This window comes from Peromyscus eremicus, chromosome 10, assembly GCF_949786415.1.
Source record: "Peromyscus eremicus chromosome 10, PerEre_H2_v1, whole genome shotgun sequence".
Lineage (NCBI taxonomy): Eukaryota > Metazoa > Chordata > Mammalia > Rodentia > Cricetidae > Peromyscus > Peromyscus eremicus.
Window position 1 is genome coordinate 63,420,030 of NC_081426.1, and position 19,678 is coordinate 63,439,707.

Sequence of the window (19,678 nt, forward strand, 5' to 3'; positions counted from 1 at the left end):
CTGATATGAACAGACAAAATTGAAAAAGGAGGAGAATGTCCTTTATCATCTGTAGCAGAATTTCAATTTTCTCTTTCAAGTTCAGTTGAATGCATTTTCTTTGCAAGCCAAAGACAGAAGATCTTGATTACTGTTGCAAGAATAATCTTAGCCTTTGTGTGAAGAAGATAGGGAAAATAAATAGTTTTTCTGGATGATGTGGCAGCTTGTGAACTTACAAAACAAGATATATTCTTGGAGGTAAGGAAATTAAATTAGGGTAAATGGTAGACCCATTAAAATGACAATTGAAAGCTTATTTTGTAGTCCATGGCTGGCTTCCCAATTGTCCTCTATTTTTGCTTCACCTCAGAGGCACAGACAACTGAACCAGAAACAAACAGGGTCAAGACAGGGGCAACTGTCTGGGAATACAGGTCACCCAGGCTGTAGGCCTTGTCATGAATTGTTAGCTGTGTTGTAAAATTAAGATTCTGAATTCATTCTCTCCAGCTACCACCCGTTTCAGATCTTTACATACATGAAGAGACAAACACACACACACACACACACACACACACACACACACACACACACACACACAAAGAAGAGGGGAAGGAGGGAGAGGGAGGGACAGAGGGAGGGAGGAAGAGAGAGTGTGTAACATCATGTCTCCACATATTTTCTCACTTTTATCAACATTAAAAAGAATAATCCTGTATCATTCACTCAGCTGTACTCTTTCTCTATAACAGAATACTCATATGGGCTTTTGAGTATTAGTTTTTTGAGTCACCTTAATTTACTCCCATTCAAAAGAATTAAAAAAAAAAAAAAAAACCGGCAGCTCACTCTACCTAGCAGAGTCAAGAGACACAAGGACATACACCCATCCCACATACTCTCATGAATCCCTCAAATAATCCCTATGGATACCAACTCAACATAGCTCTCTCATCATCACCTCTCATGCTCAAGTTAAGTGGCTCAGTCCCAAAGTATCTCACAAACAAATGTGTAAAATGTGACCATGTTAAAAGTGTGTATTTGCATCAACAATAGGCTCAAGTTATCTCCAAAACACACTCACCTCACCCTGGGAGCCCTATTAACCAGATTAATAGAGATTTCCTAGGCTTCATTTTCTTTCAACTCACATAAAAAATTAATACTGCTAAGCACATTAATTTTACAACACTATTTCTTCAGCTTCCTTAACTGTGTTCCCAAGTTCTTTCCACCTTGTTTCTCTTAACACTAATTGGTCTTTCTCAAAACTCTGTCCTCTCTGGCCATACAACTTAAAGACCACCCTCACTCCCATGACTACTGACTGAATTGGTAAACTCTAAAACTTTACCTTATGACCAATATCGCAGTATCTTAGGCTCACTAGCTAGAAGAATCTTTGTCCCAAATAAAGTCATTGGCCTATAGCCAAATAAACAAAGATTAATTTTCCCATTTCCCTTCCAAATTTGTATTGTTTTCTCTAACCAATAAGTTATTTCTAGATTACCTTATTCCTTCTACTCATAAACTGTCTATAAAAATTTGTATTCCTTTGAATTCTCTGTTCTAAAAGCCAAAATTACATTAGATGTTTTTATCATTTCTTGTTTGTATTATTCCAGTATTTCTCTAATTGGTCCTCCTGACTCCTATCTCTCCATATTCAATTTACCATTGACTTATTTTCCTAAAGTATTTTTTTTAATCCTTTTACTTTTCTGTTTAAAAACTGCTAATCTCACATTGCCAACAGCAACAAGTTTAAGTTTTTTGGTCTAACCTGATACATTCATTCCTCCAGCTTATACATCCTGTGTTCCCTGCTTATAAATTTAATCATTGAACCAGTGTATCATACACTTAGGCTACTCAAACTCAGATGCTTTTCATTGTATTATCCCATGTACATCTACAGATGGGAAAAGTTAACTAGCACATGTTCAAGAAATGGAGCATCAAATCACGTATTTATCAAAAGGGGACTATTCAAATATATGAAGACATACTCACATAACAAAATATTATTATATAACTATAAAAAAGCATGGGACAATCTCTATAAAAACATGAATATATTTTCACAATATGGAGTTAACTTTTTAAAAAAGGGCAAAGATAATTCCTTATGCAAAAAGAAAAAAAGAACTAGGAATATATGCCCATATTTGTATATGTTTATGTTTAAAAACATGACCAAGAGAGAAAGAAAAACATCCTGGGCACTTGAACTATATAGTTCTGACTCAGGAGGCCAGACTGCTTTGGTCTGTTTCTGTCACTCACAAATTAAACTTTAAGCTTGCACTTAAAATAACTATAAGAATTCTTACTGCAGAAGGTTGAAGTGTTATAATGTCTTAACACTGACCAAATGGAATGTATATATAGTAGCGTTAGGCATTCAATTGTTATAGGTTTCCTTATAACAATTTCTTATGGGGGGATGCTAAGTGAAGGCTGCAGGGGCTGGTAGAGACACCAAGAGAAGACTTACCAAGATGGACATTTTTAGATCACTTTAGAGTTTGAAACACTTGGATTCGTATTTCAAGACCAATAAAGAATACATAAAATTAGAACTCTCTACCAATGGAATTATATAAGATACTCCTCAATCCTAAAACAGTATTCCATAAATATTAGAAACCAAAGATAAATGGTGACTATAGAAAAAGGACATGGAAGTACTTTTGTTCTGAGTGCACCAGGATGCAAGTCCGTTTATACATGCATCATCCAATCCAGGGCACACCTAACTGTGTGCTAATTTTCCTGTTATGTTTTCATGACATCTAAGAAGAAATGGAATCAGCATACTGTGATCAGTATGGATAAAATCTGAGCTATAGCCGGGCGGTGGTGATGCATGCCTTTAATCCCAGCACTGGGGAGGCAGAGGCAGGCGGATCTCTGTGAGTTCGAGGACAGCCTGGGCTACCAAGTGAGTCCCAGGAAAGGCACAAAGCTACAGAGAAACCCTGTCTCGAAAAAAAAAAAAAAAATCTGAGCTATGCTTGTCTTTCAGAAAAGTTTAAAAGTTTATCAACAAATCACCAGATTTAAGTAAAAGTACATTTTTTGTCCTTAAAATTCATTTTAAATTTTCATTTCCTCCCAGTTTCTGGTATGTTTGGGTGCTACTGGCAGTAGACTTTCCCTTAGACAAAACAGCCAATCTCCAGGAGACAGGCCTTTCTACCCTGTACAGTAGTGATGCTTTCCTCTTATTAGAGAATCCCTACACTGGTGAAGTCTGCCTTCTAGGGAAGGCTTTAGTTTCTTGCAAATCCTTTGAACAGATTCCTGAACTCAACTCAAGCAGCAATTGATGCTGCTGAAGCTTGTTCCCCTAGGTTTCCAATGAGAATGAACTCCTCTTTCGCTCCTTCCCTCAGGCAGTCATTCATCACTGAATTGCTACACTTGGAACACCATTCCTTACTACTACATTTTTTTTTTTAACAAGCCAGGACTGTGTAATTTTCATTTTGTTCTATCCTTCACCTACCCTTCTTACTTTTTGTAACCGCTTAATATTTAAGAAGCTGAGTACTATTAATGTGGTACTCAGTAGCAGGGCTCTTGCCTAGCAAGCCCGAGGCCCTGGGTTTGTTATGTATTGCTGCTGTTTTCAACTGCTTAGCTTATTAATTTCCTCTCTTCCCCACCACACAACCAATTAATGCTGCTTTGTTGGAAGTGAATACTTGCTTTCTGTGCTTTTTTTTAAAACTAGACCTTTCTTTAGTAACATACTCCTATCTATATTATTAAAATCTAGTTTGCTCCACTATTAACAATAAAACAGCTTAATTTTGAGTTTACTACACGTAATACTCAAATACCCCCTACTGGAATGGATAATTACAAGATATCTTCTCATGCTACATGACTAGCCTATTCAACATTTAACTTGTACTTCAGCCTGGCCTCTTATAACACCAGCTCATCTAGCTAAGTCTCATCTGGACTCCTACGAAAACATTTTATTAAAACAGAAATACATTTATATTCAAACTCCACAGTAACAACGTATCTTGAAAATCACCTAATACTTTGTGTACTCACAACTCTACCTGGTCTTTCCTTTTGTATTTTTAGCTTTCTATTAGCTTACAAAGATAAGGTTTCTTTATGACTTTTTAATACAAACTTGAGTTTTAGTTGATGTTACTCACTCCATCCCCCATTTCTGTCCCCTTCCCACTTGTGTACCCTTCACCTCCCCCGCCCCCAGTATCCCAGTCCCCCTTCCACTTTCATTTCTTATGTTTTCTTACTCCTCTTGCCCCCTCACTTAAAGCCTTTTTAAAATAATTATCTCATGGGCCTCTTCCTAGTTTCCTAGACTTTGCCACATTTACTCCTGTGGTTGTCTAAATAAGAATGCCCCCCCACAGGCTCATATATTTGAATGCTTAAGTCACCAGGAGTGGCACCACTTGAGAAAGATTAGAAAGAATGGCCATGTTGGAGTAGGTGTGGCCTTTTTGGAAGAAGTATGTTACTGGGCGCCGGCTTTGAGGCTTCAAAATCCCATGCTAGGCCCAGTCTCTCATTCTGCCTGTGGATCAAGATGCAACTCTCAACTGCTTTTCCAGCATGATGCCTTGCCTGCCTGTTGCCATGTTCCCTGCCAGGATGACAATGGACTAAACCTCTAAAACTGTAAGTAAGCCCCCAATTAAATGCTTTCTCTTATATGATCATGTTATCTCTTCACAACAATAGAACAGTGACTAAGACAACGCCCACCTAGATACACATATTTAACAACTAGGAGGTAGGATCTGCATGTGAGAGAGAACATGCCGTATTTGTCTTTCTGAGCTTGGGTTCTCTCATTTAATATAATGTCTTACAGTTCAATCTGCTTTCCTGCAAATGCCATAATTTTATTTTCTGTTATGGTTGAATAAAGGTCTATTGTTTGTATGTCCCATGTTTTCATTACCCATTCATCTCTTAATAGACATCAAGGCTGATTATACTTCCATTGTATTATAAAAAGAGCAGCAATAAACATGGATATCAAAGTATTTTTTATGTTTGTTTAGATATATGCCAAAAAAAAGTTAGCTGGGTCACATGGAGTTTCATTTTGACTTTTTTGAGGAGCTTCCACACTAATTTAGATAGTGGCTGTACTCATTTATATTCTCAGCATAGTGACTAGGATTCCTCAGAAAACTATGAACTGCATTGAGATTCCATCCAACTAAATGACAACAGAACCTGGGAAGGGTGGGGACCAGAGGAACTTTTATTATGTACTCTTTCAAGAGGTAACTCTAATTGCTTCTAACTTCAGCTCTTATGTGACCTGTGACCTCTTATGGCCTTTCTGATTTTTACAGAAATTGTTTTGTTTTTTTTTAATTTCACAAGCATATCCCAATCATCTTACAATGAATATTTTTTTTCATTTTACAATGAAGATTTTTGCTTTTAAAAATCAAAAATATTCATAAAGTGTATGGAAGCACTATTAATATTTCCTTAGAAGGCTTTCTGAAATTTCTTTTACATTAAATACCTCCAATAGGGATGATTTGGGATCCGTCTTCTGTTTCAACCGAATAGCCACTGAGCACCACCCCTTTCCAAACTCTGTTGTACAGCCTTTGGGTCCCTCTTGAAGTCATTTTCCTCTTCATGATATCTACAGATCTCATTTTAGGTCATTTCTATTAAAACTTTGATTTTCTTGCATATGTTCTTCCATTGCTGCATATTAATACCAAAGAACACATTTCAAACTATTTTAGTATACTCAATTCCAATGAAAAAGTCAGTATTAGAACCATTCAAATCATTTTGGTTTTTCGAGACAAGGTTTCTCTGTGTCGTTTTGGTGCCTGTCCTGGAGCTCCCTTTGTAGACCAGGCTGGCCTTGAACTCACAGAGATCTGCCTAGCTCTGCCTCCTGAGTGTTGGGATTAAAGAAGTGCACCACCACCAGCACGCACCACCACCACCCCTACCACCCCGGCTTCAAATCACTTTTTACTTGCTTGCATAGTCACAGATTTTAAAATAATTTTAACGAGCTGTTTCTCATCATCAATTTGTTAAGGTATATTATATTCTTTTTACATGAATGGTCCTTATCCCTTATAAAACTGACATCAGCTTAATTTGATATCTTTATGCCGCTCCTGTGGTAGAGTAAGTTTGGATTTCAGTAATCAAAATTAATGTCAGAGTGCACAGAATTATCCACTACAAAACTAATTTAAGGTTAAGAGCTTGGGGCAACTTTAAAACCTACATACAAGTCCTATACTTCCAAGGTTTGTCCTACTGTAATTCTCTCTCTTGGCTGAATAATAGACAAAAGAAAGGAAACGTAAAGCACAGTTTGTGCAGAGTGAATCCTAACTGGTCTTAATAAAAACCCAGAGTCAGATACCGGATAAATGCTGAAGGATCAGAGAACTAAAGCAGCCAGACACTAGAGAGAGACTTCTTACCTCTCTACCAAATCTTCAGACGGAAAGAGACCGAGCTCCTGCATCCACCCCACCTTATCATTTCTTTTCTCGCCCAGCCATATCACTTCCTGTCTGATGTCTACATAGACCTGACCTCCAGACCTCCATGGTTAGCTAATGGCTAGCTCCACCCCCTGAGCTTCAGGCAAACTTTGTCGGAGCACAAACAAATTATCACCACCAATGAGTCTACTCTCTCTGCCACCTGCTTATGCTTATGCTATACTCCTGATGTAGAAAAAAAAAAAAAAAAAAAAAAAAAAAACACGACAATAAAACTTAGCGTTCTAAAATGCTTCCATAAAATAAATAAATAAATCTAACATCATGCCTTTGCCTCACACAAAGTTACTTTAAAAAAATAATCGCTACAGATTTCCAGGTTCCTCCAGGTACGGAACAAGTTTAAGACCCATTTAATAACAGTTGTCTTCCGCTCCTAAGCAGGCTGTGCTTGATGCGCGTCTCAAAGCTCAGTTGGATCTTTTTACAGACCACGGCGCCCAAACTTGTCTTTATAGACGACAATAATAACTTCGATGAAACAGTCGCTCTCCGGTGGAAGAATCACTCAGTGCAGAAAACAATCCCTAACCACCGGGTGGCTAACCCACCACTTCCCGCTCAAACTGCAGCCAGGCGCGGCAGGGCCAGCCTCCACCACAATGTTCAGAAGCCACTCTTCGAGGTCGAGGCTAGCCTGGGCTATCAATAAAAAGGACAGACAGACCATCCCCACACACAAAAGGAAACGGCCATCACGACTCTGCAACAGAGAATTTTCCTCCCATTCTTACTCGACGTCCTTAGGACGTTGGACCGTGAAAGAAATCTAACTCAAGGGGTCTTTTCCCTACGGGGGAAAAAAAAACAAAGCAGTTCACCAAGAAAGGCCCCAGAAATGGTCTGCAGTCAGTTATTAACAATTAGAGAGGACTTCTGCGAACTACAGATAAAACTGAATCCCCAAACCGGACTTACCAGCTACGCCACAAAAACAAGCCCCAGGAAAATGGCGACGAAGCGAATCCGGTACCTGTCAATCTTGCCTCCCAGAACGAGGCACTTCCTGTGGCAGCTCCGCCCTAGAGAAAAGGAAGGGGCGGGCCACCTGAAGATGGCACCTTCCAAACTGACCCATCAAATGACTTTATTACCTCCACCAGAAGAGCCAAGGAGGCTGGCCTTGGGGAGTGTTGTAATGTATCATCTGATGAAGGAAACAAAATCCCAGCCTTGAAGATATGCATCCCAACATCCTAGCACATTGCATCTCTTGTTGGCACTCTTCCCTTCCAAGCCATGATTCTCTATAGCAAATCCAGGAACTCTCTTTCATTTATATTTTTATTTCAATGAGTTATGAGGGAACTTTGAGATTTTCTCAAAACCCCAAATGGAGGTTAAAGTTCCTTATAGCTTTCTAGCCTCACCTATTTCAAGATTTTTATACTAGTGACAAAATAATCTTATCACCAAGATGGGATGTTAGAAAGGCAAAGCAGCAATATCAATATTTAAAATTCTAGGAGTTTAAGATTTAAGCATGTGACTTTGATGAATCAATTAAGAGTATAACTAACTCAAAGATGATTTTGCAAACAAATTATTTCTAAAGACTAAAATACTATAATGGTATATTATTTGTATTAAAGAACAAATCTTTAAATTTCTATGTTCATAATATAAATTTAAAATAACATTAACAGCCTGGTAGACTCAGTCCAGGCAGGTCCAGTCCCCTCCTCCCAGGCCAAGCCAAGTGACCATGCATAGGCCCCAGGTTTCAAACAGCCAACTCATGCAATGAGCACAGGACCCGGTCCCACTACCTGGGTGCCTCCCAAACAGATCAAGCCAATCAACTGTCTCACCCATTCAGAGGGCCTGATCCAGTTGGGGGCTCCTCAGCCATTGGTTCATAGTTCATGTGTTTCCGTTCGTTTGGCTATTTGTCCCTGTGCTTTATCCAACCTTGGTTTCAACAATTCTCGCTCATATGGCTGATATGTAGAACTGAATTGTATTGTAAAATAAAATTTAAAAAAAAGAAAAAAATAACATTAACAATTATTGGCATGTATTGATGTATTTTAATGAGTATATAGCTTTAAAGTTTTTAATATTGAGCCAGGCAATGGTGGCACACTTGGGAGGCAGAGATAGGTGGATCTCTGAGTTCGAGGTCAGCTTGGTTTACAGAGGGAGTTCCAGGATAGGATCCAAAAGCTACAGAGAAAAGCTGTCTGAAAAAAAAAGAAAGAGAGAGAGAGAGAGAGAGAGAGAGAGAGAGAGAAAGAAAGAAAGAAAGGTCTTTAATATTGTCACTAGTACTTCCTGGAGAGCATATTTTGATACTGTATTATGGTTTTTAAATTCTTAAAATTACCTCTTGTAATGGTTTGGATGAGAATGTTCCCCATAGGCTAATAGATTTGAAGATTTGGTCCTTGGTAGAACTTTTGTAACGCCTTAGGAGGTGAGGCCTGGTTGGAGGAGGTGAGGCCTGGTTGGAGGAGGTGAAGCCTGGTTGGAGGAGGTGAAGCGTGGTTGGAGGAGGTATGACCAGAGGAGTTTTAAGGTTTCAAATCCCACCTAATTCTGTCCATTCCCTGCCTCCTACTTGAAGATCAAGATGCAAGCTCTCAGCTACTGCTCCAGCACCATTCCTGTCTGCTGCTGTGGTCCCTGCCATGATAGTCATGAACTCTAACCCTCTGAAACTGTAAGCCCCAAATTAAAGGTTTTCTTTTATAAGTTGCAGTGGTCATGGTGTTGTATCATAGTAATATAAAAATAACTGAGACACCTTCAATCTTCTTAAATTGTTATGGGTCTAAGTCATTATAACATATAACTTATTCAAATTATAATTTTAGTAAAATAGAGGCTGTTTATTTTTTTAAAAATGGCAAGGACCAAACCAGAGAGTTTTCTAGGTAAGGTCTCAACAATTGTTAGTCCAAGAATTTTAAATGCAAAACCAAGACGATTACATGGATTTTGTCTATGTGTAGGCAAGGTCTGATTTTATTGTACATGTCTTGTAGTTGTCCTAGTCATCTTTTGAAGCAGACTAAGCAAGTTTGATTACAAAAGCAGAAATAGCACTTGGTCTTATGACCTATTACCTTGCTAGAATAGCAAATTTTTACAAGATTAATCAATTTAAGAACAGTCTTCAAAGTCTGGAACAAAGGGAAGTGGGCTGCTAGGGTTAAGCCTGTACTAGTTAGGGGCTCACATACTGGAGACTTTTTTTTTCTTTATGGTCTCTCAAGCATAGTAAGTCTAAGCGTAACATTAACCATCACAAAATGTGTATTTTATGGTTGATATATATGAACTTATATACATTATCAATTCATTTTCATTATAAATGACATTTTACTCTTTAAAATATGTAATTTTTAGCCCATTTTATCCTCATAATTTATCTCTATTCAGAGTACTTATCTTCAGCATACTTATAAAGTTTCTATTATTTACAATGCATTTGAAGATATTCAGTTCTCTTCCTATAAATTGAACAAAATCCCATGGTAAACCATTAATATTCATAGATTCATAGTTTTTGTGTGTATTAGTTTAGCAAAAAAAGAAGGAGAAGGGGGACACTCACAGTTGCTAGCAACACAAAAAGCAAGATTGAGGTCTTATAACATCTATCCAGATGATGAAGGTTAGGACATAGTTGAAGACTAGACTGCTTGCCTACTGTTGTAACTCACTGGGTTTAATTCCCAGTACAACATAATCACATACAGTTCTGAGGATGTAGTGGCTCATAACTGTAATCCCAGTACTCAGGAGGCTGAGGCAGAAGGGTTACCTTACCCCCAAGTTCTCACAAGCCTGAGCTATGTAGTGATATTCAGATGAGCCTGAGCTAGAATACAGAATGAGACTCTGTCTGGGGTTGCCAGGGAGTGAAAAGAAAAATAAATGAACACATGAAACACCTAGAAGAAAATGGCATTGAGAAATCTATATGGTCTTTCAGGGATGGTGGCATACACCTATAATAACAACACTCAAAAGGAACATGGAAAATATTGCAGCGACTTTTACTGCTCCCTGGGTCCACATATCAACAGTCTAGCCAGAGCTGCATGGTGATGCTCTGTCTCAAAAACACAAAGGAAATGAAGAAAAATAAAATATATGTAGACTCTAGTTTGAAGGAAAAGAAAAGTCTTGAATTGAAAGTATCTTCCATTCTGCTAGTTTCTTTTTTTGTCTTCTAGTATATCTTCCAAAACAACAACAACAAAAATCAAAAAACAAAATCAAGAAACTCAACTCTTACAACTTAAATTAACCCATATTTTTTCAATGTACTACCACATGGCTTGGTATCTTTTTTCAGCAAGGTAAGTTCATCTTGCTTCTCCTTGAAACTCCACCCTCCTTTATCCTAGAGAGCTCTCTCTGTCTACAAGTCCCATCTAACCTCTTTCTGCCTAGATAGTCACCATTTAGCTTGTTATTAAAGCCATGAGAGCAACATATCTTCACAGGGTACAAAACAAATTCCACAACAAATGAGCCTTAGTATTAAGATCATTTGTTTAACTTTTGAGAGCTCATTGCTACTGGAAAGATTCCCTGAAAAATTAAAAGAAGTTTTACTAAACTATTTGCAGTTATGCAGCTAGTGACAGATTCACTGTATCAAGAACATTCATACTACAGTGTATGGTTGTGAGAGCAGCTTCAGTCAGCCTCAACTTCCCAGAAAGATTTCATGTGATTTAAATTTATTGTGTTCCACCAAACCCACCTATTACCATCCTGGGCCTCAAGGGACCCTGTATTTCAATGGTCTGCACATTGACCTGTCCAGGATTAAATGTTATCCTAGGTGGAAGGGTACGTGCTGTGATATTTTGACCACACTGTAGCTCTATAATTATAACTAGACACACAAAAAGAACAATAAATGTCATTTGGGGAATATTTTGATAACATAATATCTTGGCCAAGAAGAAGTTAAAATATAAAATAATTATGTAGGTAGTCTAACATTTGTAAAATTCATTTGCCAAGGACACTACTCTCTCTTAGAGCTTGACCATCCCTGCACTTTGTAAGACACTACTTTTGTTTCTTGTTAAGTGTTCTCTTTTAAAACAAATGGTTCACAATTTTTTCACATGTATGAATCCCTTTTATTCAGAACATCCTATATTATAAACTAAATTTGTGAGATCCTGTCTACATAATTCTTTTAAACTTTGCTGTTTCTTGTTTTTATTGAAACTAGATCCTTCTCTCACACAATTCCCCCTCCCTCCACTCTTCCTAGATCTCCTCCACCTCCCCTCTCCCCCAGATCCACTCCTCCTTGGAACAGGCCTCCAAGAGACAACAGCTGAGAAGGACAAACCAGGATGCAACCAGATAAAGACAAACCAAGAGAAGGTAAAAGAGTGAGAGATACACCAGTCCCACTGCTAGGAGTCCCATCAAAACACCAAGCTAACAGCCATAACATAGACACAGAGGACCTGGTCCAGACCCATGCAGGCCCCATGCTTGCAGCTCCAGTCTTTGTGAGCCCATGTGAGCCTTGCTTAGTTGATTCAGTGGGCCATGTTCTCCAGGTGTCCTCCATCCCCTCCAACTCCCACAGTCCTCCCCTTCTTCCACAGGGTTCCTCAATCTCTGAGGGGAGGGACCTGATGGGCACCTCTCATTGAGACTCTTTCTCTGCATGAAGTCTGGCTGTGGATCTCTGTCCAGGTTCCCATCTGCTGCCAGAGGAAGCCTCTCTGATGATGACTGGAAAAGGCACTGATCAATGAGTAATAGCAGAATATTATTAGGAATTATTTCATGGCTCAGCTGTTAAAGGCTAGGCTTACAACCGAAAATATTTGCCATGTTTCAAATCTCACTGTAAACCTCCTCACTTGCCCACCTACCTCAAAGTCTAGAGTTATTTAGCTAAGCAAAGGACATAAAAGGAAACTTTCCTATCAGCTGAAAAGGTGTCATACCCGAATATTGCCGCCCCTACAGCTCAGGAGCCAGTTGATCTTCCCTGTGCTATTGCTGTTGATTGATGAAGGTTCAGGGAAGAAGGCCCTCCATTCAGGTTTTCGGTTTGTATGTTCGTTTGTTTTTGTTTCTCCAGACAGGGTTTCTTTGCTTAACAACCCTCACTGTCCTGCTGTCCTGGAACTCACTCTGTAGACCAGGCAGGCCTTGAACTCACAGACATCTGCCTGCCTTTGCCTCCCAGGTGCTGGGATTAAACATGTGTGCCACCATGGCCCTGCTATGTTCAGGTTTTTACTGGAACCAGAATAACTGAGTTTTAACAGCTTACTTACAGAGATATCTGTAGAATGAATCTCTTGCAGTTTTGCTTCTCATGTTACAACTGTGGAGACATGTATCTCCTTTCAGTTTGTTGAAACTTGAGTGGATCTTCTATATCTATTCATTTGGATTGGAATTTTGAATACGTATTGCCAGTCCACAATGTATACATCAAACAAAAAGAAATAATAACCTGGGATATGTTTCTGAGGCTTTAATTCTGTACTGATGTTAATTATTCAAAGACCACTTTTAATACCTCAAAGTAAAATATAGAGTAATAGAATCTAAACTCAATAGAAATATTTCAACTGCCCAAAAGATGTGAAAATACAGCATTCACTAAATCGACTGCTGAATTGTTGCAGTATATGATGATGAAAAATGTCCATAATCCTTTGATTTTCATTCCACTGAGGTGAGATCTGTATCTTTCTTTGAATGACTTTCACCAAGAAAATAGCAGAAGTTAGTGCCCATTTATGTGCTAGTCACTGAATTCTTGTTATTTCTATTGCTTCTCTCTTCTCTCTCTCTCTCTCTCTCTCTCTCTCTCTCTCTCTCTCTCTCTCTCTCCATCTAAAAAAAAAAAAGATTACCCTGACCAGGATGGGGGGTGGGGAGCAGCTACCAAGGAAGAAGACTGATTTCTGAGACTGCCATGCCATGCCATGAGAAAAGTAGACTCTAAGTAAGAACCTTCTAGATGAACCCATAGACCAATGATGAAAACGTCATCAAATTGTTCAAAATGTTAATTGCAGGGAAGTTTATTAAACTGCAAAAAGATACCCAGAATCATGGTCAACATTTGCTGAGCACACCTTTGTGCACATCCTTTTAAAAGCAAACTCCTAGGGAGTTTCACAGAAAACATCAAAATCACTTGAGATGAGTGATGATCATTATTTTCATTTATGAAAAGATCAAGCAGGGGAAAGATTAAAGGATATACTGAAAGCCACACAATGACTAGTATTATGAATCTCAAGCTGTGGATTAGCACTGCAACAACCTACCTCTTTATTGTAACTAAGGCACTATATTGCTATCTTCCAAAGTCAATTGATAATACTCATAGCATTTTGTTTCTTTCTGAAAATGTTTTTCTAATAATTTCTGCTAGTATTGAGTTAAATCATCATATATGTTTTCATTTTTATCATATCAGATAAAATATATATGTATGTATGTAATATTAATACACCATAAATATCTGAAAGTAAAACTGATATTATTTATATAAAAACCACCTGATATGAAATTATATGACTATATATCAAAAGTATTCAAACACAATTAAGTGCAAGTAGTAATACGTAAAATTGACAAGGAATGTATACGATCAGTTGTTTACACAGCTCAGACTTGCCATTTCCGTCAAAAGAAAAACTCAAAATCTGATTGAAACGAGTCACATGTCTATTACTGCATCTCCATACAATACTATAAACATAGATGATAGTGTCTGAAACCACAATGTTATGGGACTGATATTAAAATAAAATGCAAAATTTACATTTAGTCTGTTCTTGAAATGCTCATGATCAAGAGGTAGGAGGAAATCATCCAAAGGAAGACATGCTAATACAAGGAGCACAATGTCATTATTTAAAATGGAAATGTTCATTTTGCTTTTATATGCCTTATAACCTCAGAGTGATTGTACCTTTATTATTTTACACACATTTCATTTTTGTCTTTTAAGTTCTTCTTATACAGTAGTAAATAGCTCCATTTGTATTCTCAGGAAGGCACTTCTTACCAATCAGATATCAAGTAGGTTAAGTGGATGATTGAGTTTTGCATTTATGCTTATGAATCTAAAACCAAATAAAAGTATCTCAATCAACAATAATTTAATAGTGTCCCCAGGAGCACCATAATAAATATCTATACATGTAACTACTTCAAAATTTATTTCAAAATTGATTTATATTATCCAAGTACAGAATGCTTATAAGTCAATGCGTGATTATTCTTACAGGTTTACAAATTTATCAGCACACTTACCTGACAAATGTAAATTCTTTCATGGTATTAAGGACCAATGACTTCTTCAAGATGCTAGTATGAAATGAATTATTTTATTTTGTGTATCCTCACTGAGTGACAGGAGAATGAAACAGTTAAAAAGGATTAATGTATATTATTTCTCTTCTCAAAACTATAAATGCTTAGATCAGTTTTTATTTATACACATTTCACTATCTGCCAAATTTCCAATAAATGCTATAACTAGGATTATAGATACATTATAAAACTTTTAGAGCAAACCATACAAATTATTGATTAGTCATAGTATACAGTTTCAAATTGAAACTATTAAATAATTAGTTTTTTGGTTTCTTTTATATAATCAAGTATAATCATTAAAGGGTATCTATTAAATGAATGATAATGTTCACATAACAGGTCAGTTTTAGAATTTATCAGAAATTTCATCAAAATTTTACTGACAAAATGTGCTGGATGATATTGATGAGTCCATTAATTTAAATGTTTTTAATTAAAATACTTTGTTTACAGACTCTGGCAAATAAATAAAATGTTTGTGATTTGATTTTGTTGAAGTCATTTGTCCCCTTTGTCAATTAACTCACCCTGAATTCAAATTATTCAGTTCAAATTGTTACTATACCGGAATCTTGCTTGTCATCAGACACATTGTTATATTGACATTAATCTTGATAAATCTATGAGATAAAGATGTGAACTTGTGATTGAAGAAAATGTCTACTCATCATTCATTGAAATATAGAACTTTATGAATATTAAAGTATAGTAATGAATAATCATGAAAGGTCACACAAAATATATGATAGGAAGAAAATGTCAAAATTAATTCCCCTAGATATAATCACACATATTTTCAGCAAATGGAGATGCTACAGATATCTAAGAAGCTTCCAGCCACACTAGAGCAATCTAGGCAAAGGATTTTGCTTGACAAGTCACTAAGGTAAGATCACACAGGTTATATTTAGGGAAATTCCATGTAGCCTAAATGGGTAAATCATTGAACAGATGAAGTGAAAGCTCAAAGATGATCTCAGGATGGATTATGTTGTCCCTGAATGTCAGTGAGTGATTCATATTTTATCTCATTTGATGGGGGAGCTGCCAGCAATTCTCAGGCAAGTGTGAAATGAAAAGAAATGTTCTTTAAATATAGTCTGACATCATTCTGTAGAATGGGTAAGTTGAGAACGATGAGATCAAGAAGCCTGTAAGAAGGTCAACTCTTGAGCAGAAATGCAAGAAGCAATTGTGTAATGGAAAATGGATTACATATCACTCAACCTTTATGATGAACGCTAGCATTTTAGGTCTGTTCTTTGAAGGAGGTATTTGAATAATTCAGTTAGCACAGTCCCTAAAGGGCATTTTCAATTCTATGTATAGTTTATTCTTAGAGTGGCCAGGAGGCATAATTCTATTCACAATTCAATCTTTTCCAAAATAAAGAGCAATAGCTTTTCCCCTTCACATTTGCTTTGGGGGGGGGCTGGAAGAAATATTAGGCCTATTTTTACTTATGAGTGAAGAATACATTGTTCTCGTTTATGGAGAAGCATTATCTATTATACAATGTAGTGAGTGGTTTAAAAAGTACACACTTGAAAATAAACAAAAATAGAATGTATTCACCTTTTCCATTTTGCAAGCAGAAGAAACATAGATTTTTTGTTTTTGTTTTTGTTTTTTTTCTCTGTGACAGTAAAACCGCAGACTATGACGAAAACAATTTTAATGCCATACAATCTTTGTTTACACTAAGGGGGCAGTAGGCAAAAACAGAGAACTTAAAGAAGAAATGTTTTCAAAATATTGATGTAACATGCCAACCAATACATTCTTTTCTTAAGATTATGCATGTTTCAGTCTGTTTGGTTTTCAACTGAAACGTGCTTGTGGTACTTTCGACAATATTACTATTAGGTTAAAAACGCCCACAAGACTTGCTTAGTAAAGGGTACATCTGATTAGCTTTTATCTTAACACTAATGATACAAATTCATAAACAGGTTTGCCTAGATGCCAAAGTGAATGCAATTTATACCATTATTAAATGGATGATATTATTTTACATTCAATAGAATAAAATGAAAGGTATAGCATCTAAGAATTCACAAGGTGGGATGTCTATTTGACATCAGCAAATTATGCCAGAATTTAATATCAAGCAGTGAGTGTAATTTTTCTTCTGAGATAGATTGATGTTAAGGAATTTAAAGGAAAACAATGAGGATTACATAACATTGTAAATACATTAATAATTACCAAACCACCCAGGGCTTATGTTCATAACCAAGAGACAGCAATGAGCTTCAGCATCCAATTAGTTCATAAGAAGATTGGCCTTTGACAGTTATACTGCTCTAAGCATGAGTTGTGCAGAAACTATTCTACACAGCTATGAAACTATGGAAGATTAAAACAAATGCAGGTAGTGTAGTTTAAGCAATGGAAAGGCCATTATCCCATCATGTCTTCTATGAAATTTTTTTCTCACATTTCTATTTATGCTTGAACGTATGGATAGGGGTGGATTGCAAATTTTTTGTTTCCAAATTCTGTATTATCATTTACTTACTTATTTATATCAATTTGTGTGTGTGTATGTTTAAGTGTGAGTATGCACTTGTGCATGTAGATGCCCACAAAAACCATAAGAAGGCATCAGATACCCTAGAGAAGTAGTTCTCATTCTCAACCTTCCTAATGCTGTTACCCTTTAATACAGTTCCTCATGTTGTAGTGATCCCTATCATAAAATTATTTGATTGCTACTTCACAATTGTAATTCTACTACTGTTATGAATTGTAATATAAGTATCTGGTGTGCAAGATGTCAGATATGTGACCCCCAAAGGGTTCGTGACCCACAAGTTGAGAGCCACTGCCATAGAAATAGAGATACAGGATGTTGTGAGCTGCCCCAAACCATACCGTTGCTAAAAACTGAACTCTGGCTGGGTGGGAGTGGCACACACCTTTAATCCCAGTACTCAGGAGGCAGAGGCAGGTAGATCTCTGTGAGTTCGAGGCCAGCCTGGTCTACAAATAGAGAAACCCTATCTCAAAAAAACAAAACAAGGCCGGTCGGTGGTGGTGCATGCCTTTAATCCCAGCACTCGGGAGACAGAGCCAGGAGGATCTCTGTGAGTTCGAGGCCAGCCTGGGCTACCAAGCGAATTCCAGGAAAAGGCGCAAAGCTACACAGAGAGAAACCCTGTCTCGAAAAACCAAACCAAACCAAACCAAAACAAAACAAAACAAAACTGGACTCTGGTCCTCTGCAAGACCAATGAACTCTCCTAAACAAGAAGCCGTCTCTCCAGTGATTACCTATACATTTCTACTATAAACACCAAGAATAAGAAGCAGGCATTTTCTAAGGAGTATTTAAGTCCTTTGGAAATAGTGTTTTATAATCAATATTCCTTCAGAAATTAGATACTTGTAAAAGTATTAATCATATAATAAAATGGAGGTACATTTTAAGTATTAAAGCTTTAATTGAAATTATCTTACCAGAATAGAATACCATATATAACTACTTAATACAATGAATATGGAAGGATTTATATATTGTCATGCAGATGAACAAAATAAGGATGATTATGATGATGTGAGCATATGCTTTATTAATTTCTATTCATACATAGAGAAATGTATGTATGTATGTATGTATGTATGTATGTATTATAGACAGCCTATGGTAAATATTCTTCCTCTCAGTCACATTCTCTTGTTTAAAATGTAAAATAAAAAAATACCTGAGTTTTTTTTCTCCAGGAAATAATTGTGTCAACACATTGCATCCAAAACATTTATATACCATTATGAGATGTAAAAAAAACAAAGACATGTTGCTCAAAATGCTTCACTTTATCCAAATAATTATTGATAAATATTAAAAAATCACAATCTCATGCAATTATAAAATTAATATTATTCAAGTATCAAAGTTAACTGTGTTTTTCAGAGTTAAGTTTAAACCATAGATTGATCAGTTTACTTTAGTCATTTTGAATCTTTCCCTTGGTTTAAGCCAGTTGACAATAAACACACACACACACACACACACACACACACACACACACACACACACACACAAAGAAAGGGGGAGAGAAAGAGAGAAAGAGAGGGAGAGAGAGAGAAAGAGTACATCACAATATTAATCAAAACCACAAAATGAGAAATTGTTGACTTCTTTATTTCATTGTAGCTATAATAAATGCTTTAATTCTTCCTTCTTGTCACATTTTCCAACAATTAAAACTTGCCAGAGTTGAAATCTACTAGATATTATTGGTCATGCAGCCAATTACAGGCCAGTGAAAATCAGAGCTGTAAGGATGGCAGAGATTCAAATGTGAAATATTATATCAGGCATAAGACTGTGACCAATTTAGTAGAAGGAAATTCTTATCCGTAATACACTATGAAGATAAAAAAGAACCCCAAGGCATATGTTTAATATTTTAAATTAAAAAGAAAAATGACTTAGAATATAATGTTTTATATTTTGACGATTTTGGAGTTTTATTTCCACATATTTATCTTAAAATATAAGTATCTGTGATTACATTTTATTGAATTTATATCCTTAGTATTACTTTGGAAACACATTTTCAGTGAGCTGTGGAGCCCTGAGTTATTTGTACAGAAAGAAGCCTTTACTTTCCATGTTCCCCATGATTTTGTCATCAAACTCATTATCAGGACATCTCTGCCATTGGGAGCATATCAGTAAGTCCAAATTTTGTTTTAAGATGCAAAAGAGATTTGCACAATAAATAAATTTATCTTCGAGAAACGTGTTTGCTTAAAGATATGACATAGAAAAAGTCATTTCT

General features: G+C 36.6%; 1 protein-coding gene across 1 annotated transcript in view; it reads right to left on the reverse strand.

The window, feature by feature from the left end:
- The window catches only part of LOC131921239 (cytochrome c oxidase subunit 7B, mitochondrial), a 110,392-nt gene extending 102,828 nt beyond the window's left edge, over positions 1–7,564 (reverse strand). The window contains exon 1 of the mRNA XM_059275957.1: positions 7,467–7,564. The gene's annotated coding sequence lies outside the window, so the exon portion shown is untranslated. The remainder of the gene's footprint in view (positions 1–7,466) is intronic.
- Positions 7,565–19,678: the final 12,114 nt, after the last annotated feature.